Here is a 15,721-nt window from a genome sequence, read left to right as displayed (position 1 = left end):
GTTGCTCAGAGCCCCATCAAGCCTGACCTTGAATGTCTCCATGGATGGGGCCACTACCACCTCTCAAGGCAACCTGTGTCAGTGCTTCATAACCCTTATAGTAAAAAAGTTCTTCCTGACATTCAATCTAAATCTGCCCTGCTCTAGTTTAAAACCATTGCCCCTTCTCCTATTGCTACATACTCTTTTAAACAGTCCCTCCCCAGCTTTCTTGTAGTTCCCCTTCAGATACTGGAAGGCTGCTAAAAGGAAGGCTCCTCAGTCTTCTCTTCAGGCTGAACAACCCAAACTCTCTCAGCCTGTCTTCGTAGGAGAGGTGCTTCAGTCCTCTGATAATTTTTGTGGCCCTGCTCTGGACCCACTCCAAGAAGGTACATGTCCTTCTTGTATTGAGGGCTCCCTAACTGGACACAGTACTGCAGGTGAGGTCTAACCAGAACAGAAGGGCAGAATCACCTTTCTCGAGTTTTTGGACAGTGCTTCTTTTGATTGCTGGCCATGTTCTCATGAGATGATTGCTCATACATGCTCCCAAGAGTAGAGGCTTCCTAATAGTTATGGAGAAGAGACAGTTTAAGTGTACAGGAAATGGACTCTGCAGAGACATGATTCGGCAGTGGTTTCATCCTCTGGGATGAAAACCACTCATGTGTCCATTGTGCTGAGTATACTCTCTCAGTCTGCACAGGGCTGGGCATGTACCTTTTAGGGATCACCTCGTAGGAGTAGGACCTAACAGGGTACTTGCAATGCACATTCCTGAAATAATTCACAGAACAAACTGTATAAAGGGTGTTACCATCTTGTCCATTTGAGTTTGAAATTAAATGCAGAGCTGTCAGAAGAGAGGGAAACATCAGTTTGGTTGTCTGTGTTGTTGTCCCCTGCCAGCTGTGGAGCAGGATGGGCACAGGACTAACTGCAGCCACAGGCAATTTGGCCATACTGGTTTGTGTAATGCCTGAGGGCCAAGTGTACCCAGGGTCACACTTATTTCTGTGCTGAACGTTGCTCCTAGGCAAAACAAGTGCGTTGTAAGATGACAATCCTGCTGTAGCTCCGCTCTCACAGGTGTGCTGTGTTGGCAGGGAGATGGACAAACCTTTAGGCAGAACTTTAAGGTGCCACTTCTGAAAATACCTGAAGTCCATAGAAATACTGACTTCCCTGAAAGTCAATTAAAAATCAGTGAGACTTGGGCTATTAAGTCTTTCCAGTGCTTTTCCTATAAGTTACCATCAGTACTTGAAGATCTAATCTATTGGCTGTGCATCAATTGCATCATCCATCTGAGAATCTCTAATCAAAGGTATAAATATCTATAAGTCTGCAATACTGTATGAATTCTGCATGCTGACATGAGTTTGGGGATGCTTACTGTATGGGTATATTGGTTTAGGTTAATAGCAAAAATAACCAGTAATAAAAGCTGATGGTAAATCACTCACGCAGGAGCGTGGCTTGGGCAGGTGACCAGCAGTGCAAGGATGGAAGCATCCTACAGGCAAGGGCCAGAACATCAGAATGAGTGTTTTGTGTGTCCAGTTCTTCCCTCACCACAGCAAGGGAGACTTGTTTAATGCATACCAAGGTCTCCTCTGGAGCTTTTGAATATGTCAGCTGTAGCCATCTTACTATCAGGTGACACAAGATAGGCTTGCCCTCACTTTTTTATCTGGCTGTTCAGTAATGACTTGCATTTAAAGGGAGTGTTGTTACCACTGTCACAGGCCTCTGACACAAGTCCAGCAGAGTCCTCACAATTTGTTAGATAAGCAGCAGGGGTATCACTAACTGCAGCATCCTTCACCTATATCCCATACTCATGGAGGAAAACATCTGTAGGTGATCCCATCCAGCAGCTGGTATGGCTCTGTACCATTTTGCCTGAAACCATTCTGTATACTGCAGCCAAAACTATCAGTGATTTGCTGGAAAAGCCAGGCTGCCTTGTGTGGATGTAACATTAGGCTTAGCTGCAAGACTGGGAGAGGTGGAATTTGTAACTGGAATATGCTTTTTCTGGTCAAGCTTCTTGGGATACTAACTCGCATTGTTCTCAGTCTCTTGTCCTTGTGGTTTATAAAGCAACAGAGCTTTTTCGTGCTGTTAATTTCTTGGAGCAGAGTGTGTTGCTTTCTTGCTTTAAATAAAGCTCCTGCTCTATTTCTGAAAAACATAATGACTGAAAAATTACTTTAGCCATCCTGGTGGCAGGACAGCAATTTGTTGCACTGCCAGCTGGAGGACCTGGATCAGAAACAAATTTGGGTTCCCAGGCTCAGTGCCAGAAGAGCTGAGATATTTTTGAGGTGATGTATGAAGACTCTAGGGGGAGATTGTTGACTGAACTGCTTTCAAAAACATCCTGCCAGCTGAGCCACAAAACACTGCTGGTCTTTGCCTCAAAATGGACAGGTCTTCTGTCCCGCTTTGTGCGCCATGGTTACGAAGTGCTCCCAGAGGCTGGAAGCTCAGGTGAAGAATTCAGGATACTTTGAGAAGAAATTAAATTCCTGCATGTATATTCACCCTTAGTTATCTGTCATTATAATTCATTGACCCCAGCACAAGGAGGTCATGTACAACCATGAGTGCAGGGATTGCCCTTTTCACATGGGGCCAGAGCTGAAACTTGAGTACAAGATGACGCGAGGCCATTGCTTGCCATTCCACCAGCCTCAGGCCCTCTCTGAAAGCTTTGTCCCTTCCACATAGCCCTTCCCATTACTCTAAGACCCTTCCTTACCTCCCAGGCCATTTCCACCTTGGCCATGCTCCTGATGTCTTAGGCAGGTGCCAGGCCAGATTCTCTAATTTGCACTGGAGCACCCCTTAGAAGTTTGGTAACTCTGAAGCTGCAGATTTTATAAAGGACTGAACCTGCATAGAGTCTGATCCATTACAGCTTGTGTCTGTGAGAGACAGCATCTTCAAGCTGCTGTTCTCTGCCTGGATAGAGATATCATCAGCTGGAATGATCCGCTTCCACATTTTGTATGGATGTATTAAGTGCCTGGAAAAACTCCATGCACTTCAAGTGATACTACAGAGTGAGACTACAAGGAAAGACTTGTTAGGACAATTTGATTGAAAATTAACACATTTTTCCCTATCTGCGTAGGCACAAAATTGATTAATTTTGACTCTAAGATTAGATGGTCATTGATAGGTATATTTATGTATTAAGTTTTATTGTTTATGTAGACCTATAGTTACTGCAAAGAATGAAGCAGAGAATTAAGTGTGTTAGTGGCAGTGTATGAGCAGTAGAAAGGCACTGTAAAATCAAAAGAAATCTACATAGATGTAGATAAGAGTTGGCCAGGAAGTTCTGTCTGTCTTTTGAGACTGCAGGTTCAGGGCTTCTGTCCTCTGGTATTGCCAGACAGGGTTGGGATGGGCATTGGTCACTGGTATTGCACTCTGCATTACTTGTTTGTATATTATTTTAATTTATTATTGTTATTATTGTTGTTGTAGTTGCTATTATGATGTTTTGTTTAAAATATTAAAGAAGTCTCTAAGTTTGTGTTATCTATTCTCTCCCTGACCCTCAGGGGAGGTAGGGGAGAACGAACTAGTGGCTGCCTGGTATTTAGCTGCCTACTGGGGTGATTAAACCATGACAGTCACATGTCCTAGATACACAATAATTATTGTAATACAAGAAATAGGGGGTTCAAGTACTATAAGGTAGCAGGTTTAAAGCAAAGGAAGAATTTTTTCACACTGTCAACAGTTAAAATGTGGAATTCCTTGCTACAGGCCATTGTTAAGGTTGTAGTTTACATGAACCTTTTTTAGACAAGTTGGTAGAAGAAAAAGTATCTTTGGGCTTATAGCATACCACAGTATCTGACTGCATCTTTAGCTGGAGATTTAAGCAGCAGGTTTCTGGATGTACAGGAGAATGCTGCAGACTATCCTGCGGAATGCTTGCAGGACATGGTCAAGAGGAGCTTTGCTCTGGCCAGCTTCTTCAACTCTTACAGTAAAGGTTAAATGGAAGTTATGTGACAGGAACATAAAGATAGAAATGAAGGTAGAGGGTTGGATGCTGATCTAGGTAGCACTGGTGTAAATCCAAGGGAGCATGGGAGCCACAGTGCACAGGGGTTCCTGAGAGCATCTTCAGCCATCTCCCTAAGGACTCTGCAGGCACCAGTATCCACTTCCCACACAACAGGGGTAACACAGGCATAAATTTCCATCTTTCAAGTTCTTACTCCATCTGCCTGACCTATGAAAAAGGAAAGCCTGATAAGTGGAACCTTTTAACTTCAGAAAGGACCCCCTCTGGGGAGTTGACAACTACAGTCCCAATCTTGAAAAGACTTGAGCACATACTTGTCATGGTGTGCATGCACACGTGCACCTCCCTGCACACAAGTGCTTTCTCACTCACAAGATCTGCTGCAGTCCAGAGGGGGTTTGCAGGTGCCAAGTCAGAGTGTATGTGTGCATTAGTAGAGCCATAAAAAAAAAAAAAAAATCCAGTAGAAGTACATAGTTCTTCTCCAGACTCAGTGGTGCACCCCTAAGTGGCCAAATTTCCTTTGCGCTCCTTGTTTCACTGTGGTCTCTTGAACTTGGCTGATGCATGCTTTGAGCAGACGTTTGCTCTTCCATTGCTTGCTCAGAACCATGGGGTCTTGGTTCTTATCTAGGGAGCATGTGCCAGTATCACTTTACCAGCACAGTTCAGGTGCCAGGGATGCCTCCCCACGCTGGATTTTTGCGGAGTCTCCAGACAGAGAGCACCTTTAAGCCTGGTTGCAGTCCCACACTTCACATGTGAGTGTAGCACATCCCAGGCTCCCAAGATCTGATCAGTGTGTATGAAAATCCAGAGCCAGCAATGGCTGTGTTCAAGGAGTGTGTCAGACCAGCACAGTGGCAGAAGTTACTCATGGCCATGCTTGTGGAAACCCATTTGTTTTGCTTTCCCCACTATTGCGGTAGTTGTGACAATAGATGAAAATAAGTAAAAGTACCTGTGGCACATGTGTTCTCTGGCTTTATCTAGCTGGTGCTCATGGACTTTCTTACTCTGTGAAGCTGTTTGTTCCCACTGACTGCCTTGTAGCTGCTAGAGGGTACAAATGTTAACATACTTTGGATTGGGACCTGTGTGTGGTAGTAGATGACTAGAGAACCCACAGCTTTTCCTTTGAGTTGAAAATACGAGTTTTGCTTTCCAAAGCTGAATTTTCTGTTTTCTGGTAAGAAATATCTATACTTTGTTGCAGTTGTATGAGCAGAGGAGCCCAGCCTACCTGGCAGGTGGGCAAATGCTGGGGTCTTGAGAGCCATTAGAGTTTGTGGTTTAGAGAGCCAGTGGGAAGGGGAAGTTGCAAAAGCAGTTTTCCATTAGAGATAGCATCTGTGCTTGGCTTTGGATTGGGCTGAGTTTGCCTTGGTACCTAACCTGAGCCATCTGCTCTCACCTCAATGGCATCGGCTGGTCCCAAAGTAGTGGTGAGGAATACTGGGTTGGCTGATGCTGGCTACATGCCATACCCATGGCCTGGGAGTCTTGCCTGAATTTGTTGAGAGTGGTCTCAAGGCCCCTAGGCCGAAGCCATCCATTGGCATCCTAAACCAGAGTAGTGGCACTGACCCTTGAAGAGGCTCCCTCAACAAGATGAGTGGCATCAGCCAGCCAAGAAATCCACTGTAAGTTGCAGCTAAAGGCTGGCTTTGATGCATGCAGTTAAGAGCTGTACTGTTGGTTTGTTTGCTCATCCTCCCCCAGATTTGGCATTCCTCTGATTTTGAAGCCAGCTGTAAGTTGTTCTTATTTGGACCAAAACATGCCTTCTGGCAAAACTGACATCATTGTTGGGCCTCATTAGGGAAAAGAGGAGCAGGGTGTGGAGATCTGGCTGCAGGAAGTGCCTCCATTTCCCACCACTGAACTGGGAGGTGAACTCCGCTCGCCAGACAGGTTGGTGGGGTCCAGTGTGTGGCAGGGTTTCAAAGCAGCCTTTTGCCAACACCCTTCAGCTACAAGCGGCTCAGGAATCTTGTCAGGTGGAGAGCTTTTGATAAGTTAAGACTTGTATGCTATGTGGAGTTTGCTGCTCAGTTGCTGTCTTACGTTTGTCAGGGGATTTGATTTTGATTTTTAAAAAAAGAAATGCCATTTGAAAGATCAGTACTAACAGTGCAAGAGGGTTTCTATGCATTCCTGGTAAATTCAGAATCATGGATGTAAATAAATGAAGACTAAACACATGGCTTTGAGTGGGTGGTAAAGTCCTTTTCTTCAAGTAGTGCAGAAGTTCTTACTGAGCTTCGTTCCCAGCTTGGGAGAAAGAGTGATTATTGAAAACGGCAATGATTATTTTGTTTGCTGAATTCCTTTGATTTTTTTTCTTGTTGTTTTCTTTTTTTCTTTTTTTTCTTGTGTTAGGATACCACTATGATGTTGCTCTATGTCTCCCATGCTTTACCTTGTTTTATACGTTATACAGTGGCTGGACTTCAGCTATGTAATTCCTGGCTTTCCCTTTTATCTAAATTTTTTCTGACCTTTGGAGTTGGGTTGTGTAACCAGAAGTGCAAGTAGTGTTTTTCCACTGAAGATCAGACCCATGTCATGAAAGATCGTGTCTTTAATGTCACTCTGTAGTTGCTAGTTCAACATGCAACAAGTTACTAAAGTTAACTTGTAAATATTGTGAGCAATTTATCTTCCAAAGAAAAGTACTGTTTGACTAAAGCCACTGCCTGTTCCAGCCACCCCAGCAGCAAACACTGCACCTTGTGCTGCTAACATTGAACTGTAACCTGTCTCTTATTTGACACTAAACAGGATAATAATAGAAGTATCTTAGAAATGGGCTGTTTCTAAGCATATCAGAAGCTTGCTTCATCCAGCACCTAGAAAAATGAAAACGTTTTTTTAAAGTTCTCTGTTTTCATTTTTGGCACAAATCATAGAAGTATCGGTTATCATAGGCTCTGAAAATGAGCTGCTTCTCATTAAACATGCATGTTCTATCTTCTTAATTCTTTAGACCTGGCCTTCATTTTGAGGTCAGACTTTAATTTCTGAAGAAGATAATTTAAAGTTATTTATAGTGCTTCATGATTACCTGCAACTACTAATGAAAAAGGCCTGGCAGAAGAGAAATAAATATGTAGCAGCTGCAGCTGCTTTAGGTCTACTAGAGGTAGTAAAAAAGAAGGTCTAAACACCTGAGGGAGTTTAACAAGGGGGCAGAAGCAAGCAAAGCATCTGTTCCATTGCGTAGCTTTACAGGCAGAGGCAGACAATACAGGAGGCTGTGGATCCCTGTATTTAAAGTTTACTTTGCCATTTGCCTTAAGTGGGGTCAGTGTTGTAGTGAATAATTTATAGGCAGCATGAATGAGCTCATTAGTCACCTTTTCAGAGCTTAAATGAGTCTTGTGGTTGTCATTACATGGGCCTTCTGTTCAACGGCATGGCAAAAGGACAGCTTGGTGGCTTCTTGTGTAGGACAGCTCATCTCCTTCCAGCCTTTGGCTTCTACTGAAACTCCCATTCTGTTGTCCGGTGCTGGACCTACCTGCAGGTGTTTTTGCAGTCATAGTTTTTTGTTGTTGTTGTTTTTGTTTTTGTTTTGTTTTGTTTTTGTTTTGGTTTGGTTTGTTTTGGTTTGGTTTGGTTTTTTTTGGTTTTTTTGGTTTTTTTAATAGTAGTGTAGTTTGATATTGTGTTGTTTTCATGTTGTATTTCTTCCCAGTTTGGAAAAAAAATACTGAATATTATGTGACAAGTAATGTGGAGTATGTAAAACACTCTACTTGTGTACAAGCAATAGAAGTGAATTCTCAAAAATGCTTCAAATTTTATCTTTAAATGCTTATGAAAGTGCTAAACTATGCTGGAACTAGCTGGCCAAAGCCCACTCTATCCTTGTAAGAAAGCTATGGAATGAGAAATTTGCCTGCAAAAACTCTGTGAGGTGTCAGATGCACTGGACCTCACAGATTAACCGCAGCTGTTAACAGAAGTTATCTGGTGCCAGAAGGACTGGAGCAGTGCCAAGAGACCCAGCATAAATTAGTGCCCCAATGGATTAAGTCAGTCCATAATCATCATGAACTTCTGTTCCTACGGACAATCCAAAAGCTGTTCACAGAGAAACCAACCTTACAGAACATGACTGTGGCAGCCAAGGGGTGGTTCTGTGGCCACAGCTGGCAACAGAAGTTGCTGATGGGATGCAAGAAGTTTAATTGTGCTTTCTTTCTGTGCCATCTTTCTTCTTTCCTTCCCAAATCTTGCTTACCTTCTTGGCCTGGCAGCTACTCTTTGATTCAGCTGTGGAACCTGCCTTACCTGTGGCTGTGGAGGGGAGAACAGGACAGCATAGAAGCCTTCTGCAAATCCTACTGACTTTCTCGTCCTTCCACCGCATTTTTTTCATAGCTTTCCATTCCTTGCTCTCTGATGGGTTTAGTAGGCTGGTATGTAGTACTAAAAACCACACAAAAGATAGAAGTCTGCCTAATCATTTTATGCCACTTCACTTGTTTCCCAAACCCTGCGTCCTCTCAGCATCCCTAAGCAGGCATAACTGTAGGTCAGCCATACATAAAATTATAGAATGGTTAGGTTGGAAGGGACCTTAAAGATTATAAAGATCCAATCCCTCTTCATGGGCTTCATCACTGCATCAACTCACACAGGCTCTTGTAGATCTATCTGCGTTGCTGCAGTCTGGGAATCTGGACCTGCATCTCACAGGATTTCCTCTGGGAACAGTGTACAAGAAACGTACAGGAAGAGTAGTACCAAGTGGTGACTAGAGGAAAGCACCCTCTGGAATATCCTGTTCTGCAAAAAGCTGGAAATCAAGCTGTGACCTCAGTACAATTGTGCCTAGGAAATCCACCTGGCACAAGCAAAGTGGTCAGAGTAGAAAAATTGTCTGCTTGCTTACTACACCAGTGACAGCAAATTGTGTTTAGTGACAGGTCTCGAGATCCTCATTTGATGAGGTGTGTACACAAACTTCACTATCTGTGAGGTCCTGTTTTAACTTAATTTTGTGTGCATAAGTACACAAATAAAGGACAAATTCCTGTAGACTTTGATAAAATGAACAGCTGTGTTCAGGAAAGCTGAGGCAGGACTCAAGATCTTGTTCAGAAAGAACTTTGTCTTAGTTTTAGAAATTGAATTTGGCAGTACAGTTTGAAAACATATAAAAAAAATTAAAAAAAAACATTCTTCATTACAGTTTTCTCCCAAACTCATGATCTTCTATGCAGTGTTGACTGCTGCTTTTCTTCCACCTTGCTTTTAAGAACAAAAATACGGTTGATCTCTGGTCCTGCTGATTACTTTCAAGTTTGACTTAGGCTGCAAAATGGCAATACTAATGTTGAGATAACTTCAATCCACATTTTGTAGCATGACACCTGTACAACAGATAGCAGAGTCCCTGCACCAGACTCCAGAAAACAGTTATTTTTTTTCAACCTCTTCAAACACTACAACAGTACCAGTAATACTGGTTTATATTGCAATTAATGTACCAGCTGTGTTAGGTGTGATTTCAGACCAATATAGCCAATTATAGTAGAAGACTTCAGTAAAGCTGTGTTTGTACTAGCAACGTTGCACTGGCAGAAGCTTCCCTTAACAGTGTAAGCTAGAGATTTGGGCTTGGAGTGCTCATATGTCTGTGCAATTACTCTAGGAAAGCATCTCTCATGTGGACATTATTCTAATAAACATGTAGGACAAACTAGTATGCATGATACTCTTCTCCCACCGTACTCATGTTCAGAAACGCACTTGCTGGTAGCTTGCCAATTGCATGTTATTTTAGTGATAAGCATAGTCATTTTCTTAATTGCAAGCATTACTACAGTATCACTGTAACTGTGCATACCTTATTTTCTAAAGGAACTATTTCATTAAAACTCTGGATTTTATTGTAAGAAATTAATTATATTCTAGCCTTTGAATCCAAAACACTGTAGGTACATTTTTCTTTTGCTTGCACTTCTGACGAAGCTTCACATCAGTGCTCCTTTTCTTACTGATTCAGTTCTAGTTTTGTTGGGTTTTGTAAGGTGGGGCAAATGAACTTGAAGGATAATTGAATGAAAAGTTGGGAAAATGCTCTGTAAATCTTATCACATGCTCTCAAATGAATAAGCAAAAAATAGATCTCCTATCAGTAAGCTGGGCCTTCACTGCATGTGCTGCTTGTACCTTCAGCTAGTGCTTTGGGTGGGAGAAGAGAGGCCAGCGCTTCTGCAGGACATGAGGTGGGGAGGCAGGGTGCTGCCACACTTGGAGCATCTGTGAGGCAAGAGCTGCTCTTTTTAACAGGAGTGAGGCACCGTTTCTCAGCCAGTCAGGTGTGTTAGCTCTGCATGAGGCAGAGATTCTGGGGCTTCAGGTAGGAATTCAGATACAGCTGCTTCTCTGCCCCAAACATGGCCATAGTGCAAACAACAAAACCAGGTTGGCCAGGAGTAGTTAGAAATGTGTAAGTGTTGGTATTACAGGTTCTGCTTGAGGGACTGGAGAAGAACTATGGGAATGGGAGTTGTGAAAGGAGACATGAGCAAACACATATTGTATTCACCATTTAGTTTTTAATAGTGACAGTGTTCAATATGCTTTTGTTCCATACAGGATCAAATCCATCGCCTCAGAGAAAACAAGTTTAGAAATGGCAAGACTGATGGGGAACACCAGCCATCCTGCCTGAGGGATGAATGGGAACAAAACAGGATGGCTAGTGTATGGTGTTGGAGCCTGAGATGTCCCACTCTGAGGGCCTGATCACAAGGGCCAGCAGCCCCGTGCACTTTGATTTTTGAAAGCTACATTACACATCAGGACCCTTTCAGAATTAGGAGGTTTTTGGGTACAGCTGCATGTCAAATTATAAATCCTAATGAGCAAGCTTAGTTGGCAAACTGCCAGCAGACCTCAGGGAAGGAAATTTGGTTCTGAATAGAAAAAAAACATTGACAAGGATTCTGGTCAATATGGACATGATAATTGGAGATCAGGCTAGGGATAGGGGCTTAAAGGTGAGGAGAAGAAGTACAGGTTTGTTGATTGGTGAGACTGGAGATCAGAGGGCAGAAGTAGAAATATTTAGCAAGGTCATGTGGCATAATCACAATAGTAGCAAAGGAAGATGTTCCCAGCAGAGATGGAGGGGGGAAGATTAGCTTTGGAGGTTTGATAAAGAGCTGGTGACCCTTGCTGTTCTCCTTTTGCAATGATGACTTCTGGGAGGTTATCAGGGATTCCAATCTAGAGGAGGATAAGAGATAAAGGAGTATAAGGAGATGGCTGGAAATCCTCATTAAATAAGATTCTGCAACATCTGCAGTTGGTATTCTGAAATCTGAGTGGAAAGATTAGACTGTTGTATATTAGCCCACAAGGCTAAAGTGCAGCTCTGCACTATTGGTACTTCTAATCAGCCTTCAGTACAGCAAAGACTTTGGTCTTGATGTACAAACAGTTTTCATCTGTCAGTGTTGCAAATCTTCTGCTAAATGAGTTAGTGCTATTCCTGTCTTAGAAATGAGGAAATTGACACCCTAATAAATTTGGTGGCTTGCTTAAGATTACAGTGGGTTACTTGATGGCCATACATTGGTTGTTCTGCTGCTGCTGTAGTTCTCTTAAGCCAGCAGTTAATGATCTTTGTGGTGCTGTGTGAGACTATATTGTCCTTTCTTAAATAAGTTACATTAAGTATTCCAGGTAAAAGTCAGAAGAAACTGGGGAACAGTCTTCCCAGGAGGCACCTCTCTGCAGGTGTTTTACCACTCTACAAATTAGCAGCTCCAGTTGCTGCTGAGCTCAGGGGTGAGTGGGAGCCCACAGGGCACTGCCTTGTGCTGGAGCCCCTCGTGGGGTGCCTGTGCTGATTTTAACTCAAATAGAGTTAATTTTCTTTACAGTAGCTACTATGAGGCTATGTTTTGAATTTCTGCTGAAAATACTGTTGATAACACACTGATGTTTTTGTTGTTGCCAAGCAATGCTTACATTAAGCCAAGGATTTTTTCAGTTTCTCATACTGCCCCTGTCCTCCCAGCCTACTCTCAATAAGGAGCTGAGAGGGGGGGTATACAGCCAGGACAGCTGACCCAAACTGGCTGAAAGGATATTCCAAACCATAGGACATCATGCTTAGTATAAACTGGGGGGAGCTGGCTGAGAGGAGTGATTGCTGCATGGGGACTAGCTGGGCATCAGTCAGCAGGTGGTGAGCTAATGCACTGTCCATCGCTTGTCTTCCTTGAGTTTTTTCTTTCACCTTTTATTGTTATTGTTGTTGTTATTGTTACTATTCAGTTATTAAGCTGATCTCAACTCACAAGTTTTACTTTTCCCCATTTCTCCTCATCATCCCACTGAGGGGAAGATGGGGTGGAGAAGACTGATTGAGTGACTATGTTGTACTTGGTTACCACCTAGGATTAAACTATGACAGTGTTTCAGTGGGAAGCCCAGTGCCAGCTTCTGTGTTACCCATTGTTGGCCCCTGTGCTCCATCACACTTAATTTTCAGTCTACACAGCAAATGTCTTATGGTTTTCCTTCAGTGTACATTCTGGAGAAATTCCTACCTGCAGTGAAAAAGATATAAAACTTTGGACCCAATCTTACTCCACTTACGTACTCTTACTGATGGGGAATTTTGCCACTAATTTTGATCAGAACTGAGCTTTCTACCTGAAGAGGATGCATGCATAATCTATTCAAGGTGTAGTATTCTTTGCTTACTACTCCGCATCTCATGAGGCTTCCTCCTTTTTACTTCAGAAAGACTTCTCATTAGCTGAATTAATTTTGGTATTCTGTTCTAAGATACTTGATTTTTACAATTAGTGATAAATCAAATAAATCCCAGTACTTGCTGATAAAGAGACATGTTGATTCACTCATAAAAATGTCTGAAGCATTTGGACTAAATTCAGAAGGGTGGAGTTATGACTTACTTAGTTTGGGTTTGAAACCAAACAGCGATGAGATAAGAACTGTGTAAACTAATGAATGGTCTGCTGACTGTTGGAGTGTTAGGGCTGGGATAGTCACAGGGCAGGGTGGTTACCAGTGCATAATGATGATACTCTGCTGCCTGAGAGGTATTCTTCTCCTTATTCAATCCAGCTGCTGGCATGTCTTCTTTAAAGTATGCAAGAATGTGAAATAGCAGTTCACTGGGTAGGGGCAGAAAAGCTATCGCAAAAGAAGGTCTTGGCGAGTTATGACAGGAATTTCTACTTTGAGAGAATCAACAAAATGCTTTTCAGCGCTGTGCTTTGAGAATGAAGTAGTTGCCAGTCTTGTCTAAAAACATGAATGGTGCAAGTGTCAGAGATTAAAAGAGAGAATCCATGCTTTGGGAAATTACTAAGTACAGACACAGACATGCAGTGATCCAGTGGTGATCATGGTTGGGCTAGCACAGAACTCTTACAAGGTCTTGAGACAGCTGTCCTGACTTTCTAAATAAAATGGCTAAAATGTTTTTCTTCTTTGTTTAGAGATAATTTCTGTTTCCAGAGCTGCACTGGTAAGAATCTACCAGTATATCTATATGTTTAACTCATGTTATTTATACACTTCTGCAGCAGACCTTTTTCTTTACTGGAAGAAAAATTAATTTTAAAGTATGCTTTATGTGCAGGCCTTTACACAGTTGAAAATCCTTGATTTGTGTGGATCACCTACAAAACAATTTTATGTACTTGTTTTGTGGGTGGACAGACAGACCTTAATTCTGTGCTACGAATAGCAGAAGCTGCTTGAGATCAAACATGTTGCATATGGCAAGCTATGTTTTAACTCCTGCTGTCTAGACTGGCCACTTTTATTTTCAAATCGAGTTAGTTCCCTCCAGTTAACTGAACTGATTGTATGTTTTTTTAATCAAGTTAGTACCAGTTATGTCAAGGCATGGTAGCAGGGGAGAAAGCACCGTTCTAAATAAAATCAGGCCTTATTTTAAAGCAGATTTCTTTAAAGAAATGAATTGGTTTATGTTTTTTCCCCCATCGATTACGGCAGATTTCTGGAGCACGTTTCTGCACTGCACAGCACGCAGACAGGCCCTTAGCAGAGGCCACCGTTTCACCGTACAGGAGTCACCAGCAGACCCCTCGCACGATCCCGCGTCCCTCGCTGCCCGCCCCGCAGCCGTTCTCTCTCCCGTGCCCTGCAGGACGTGCCCGCGGCACAAATTCGGAGGGCAGATGTGCCCCAAAGTGGCTGACGCGCTCTCCAAATAGCGTAGCCTTTGCTCCAAGTCGTGTGTCAGGGGTGGGCTTGCAGGTTTCCCCCTCCTCGGCAGGAATCGTGTGCCTGCTGGCAGAGGTGCAGAACCAGAGCCTGGTGTTTCGGTGTTGGAAGATGTCTCCCCAGCTCCTCTTGAGGACCCAAGGGAGAAGCAAGGCTCTAGGGTGTTGACTTGGGACTTCTAGGGGTGCCTTCAGCGGCGTCCGAGCCGTCTACGGCAGTTTAGTCAGGGTCGGCCCGGCCTCTCGTCACCGGGGGCCGTCGCGCTACGGGCAGGGCTTGCGACTCGAACAAGTGGGAGCGCGGCCGCCGCCGGTGAGGAGGGGCAGAGCTGTCAGCGCTCTCCACAGCGGAGCTTCCCCCTCCGGCCGTCGCCTTCCTCCCTCCCGACCTCGAATACCCGCCCGCCCCGGGCAAACGCCGCCGGCCCGGCGTGACCCCGCCGCCGCGAGGCCCGTGACGCCTGCCCGCCTCAGAGGCGATCCTCCGGGCAGGGGCTGGCGGGCTCGGTCCCGTGGCAGGACGGCTCGGCTGCCGGCGCCCCGGGCTGGTGGCGGCGGGCCGGGGTCCCCACGGCCTGCTGTGAGGCGCACTGCCCGCGCCGCCGCCCTCCCCCACCGCCGGCGGCGGCCCTCCCTTCCGCGGCTTCTCCCGTCTCGGCTGGCCCAGCCCACGTTTTCCCTCTCTCCCCTCCCTCCCTGGTCATGTGTCGCCTTTTTTGTTTGCAGTGGAAACAATTTCTCGCTCTTCGGCTCGCACCGAGGCGAACCGCTGCCCGTCGGGAGCGCGGGGCGGGCTGGGGGCGGGCGGCGGCCGGGCCCAATGCTGGCGGCGGTGCCCCCTGCGCCGGGACCCCCGCGGCACCCTTGGGGCTCAGGCTGAGGCGGAGGCGCGCGATGCCCGGCTCCGTCAGATGAAAGTTTGCGCCACAGCCATGAAGGGACCGCGGTGAAACCACCGCCTCCCTCTCCTCCCCTCCCCACCCCGTCCCCTGGCCAGGTAAGTTGTTGTTGTTGTTCGCGGGAATTGCGCAAGGCGCAGGCGGGCCCGCCTGGGGGGCGATGTGGTCCCGCCTGGCCCAGCTCGGTTCGGCTCGCCCCGGACTGGACCGGACCGGCGCCACAACTTGGCCAGGAGTTGGTGCACGGCAGCGACGTGCGCGCCGCCGCGTCCCCGCCGAGCCTGGCCGGCCGCGCCGTGGGGCCGCATCGTGGGGCCGCCTCCGGCCCGAGGTGGTCCCGCCGGAGGCTTCCGGGAGCTGCTCGGGCAAGGACTTTTGAATAGGCGCGCACACACGTATATATCAAAGAAAAAGCTGAAAGAGGCGCCGCTCGGTGCGCAGGGGCGGTTTAGGGCAGAACTTGCCGGCGCGGCGGGGCCAGCGAGGGCCGGTGACATCTGGCCGGCATTGGAGGTATGCGCGCCGCCGGCCGC

The 15,721-nt window shown here is 45.4% G+C and overlaps 1 protein-coding gene across 4 annotated transcripts in view; it reads left to right on the top strand.

Annotated features, from left to right (window-relative positions):
- The window catches only part of FOXN3 (forkhead box N3), a 202,108-nt gene that overhangs the window by 57,447 nt on the left and 128,940 nt on the right, over window positions 1-15,721 (top strand). For 3 of the 4 annotated variants that reach the window (XM_030452689.1, XM_030452688.1, XM_030452685.1), the window contains exon 1: window positions 15,109-15,286. The exons of the other annotated variant lie outside the window; for it this stretch is intronic. The gene's annotated coding sequence lies outside the window, so the exon portion shown is untranslated. Of the gene's footprint in view, window positions 1-15,108; window positions 15,287-15,721 lie in introns of those variants that run through there. 4 annotated transcript variants of the gene reach the window in all.

This window comes from Calypte anna, chromosome 5A (assembly GCF_003957555.1).
Source record: "Calypte anna isolate BGI_N300 chromosome 5A, bCalAnn1_v1.p, whole genome shotgun sequence".
Taxonomy (NCBI): domain Eukaryota; kingdom Metazoa; phylum Chordata; class Aves; order Apodiformes; family Trochilidae; genus Calypte; species Calypte anna.
This window is presented reverse-complemented; position numbering and strand designations above follow the sequence as displayed.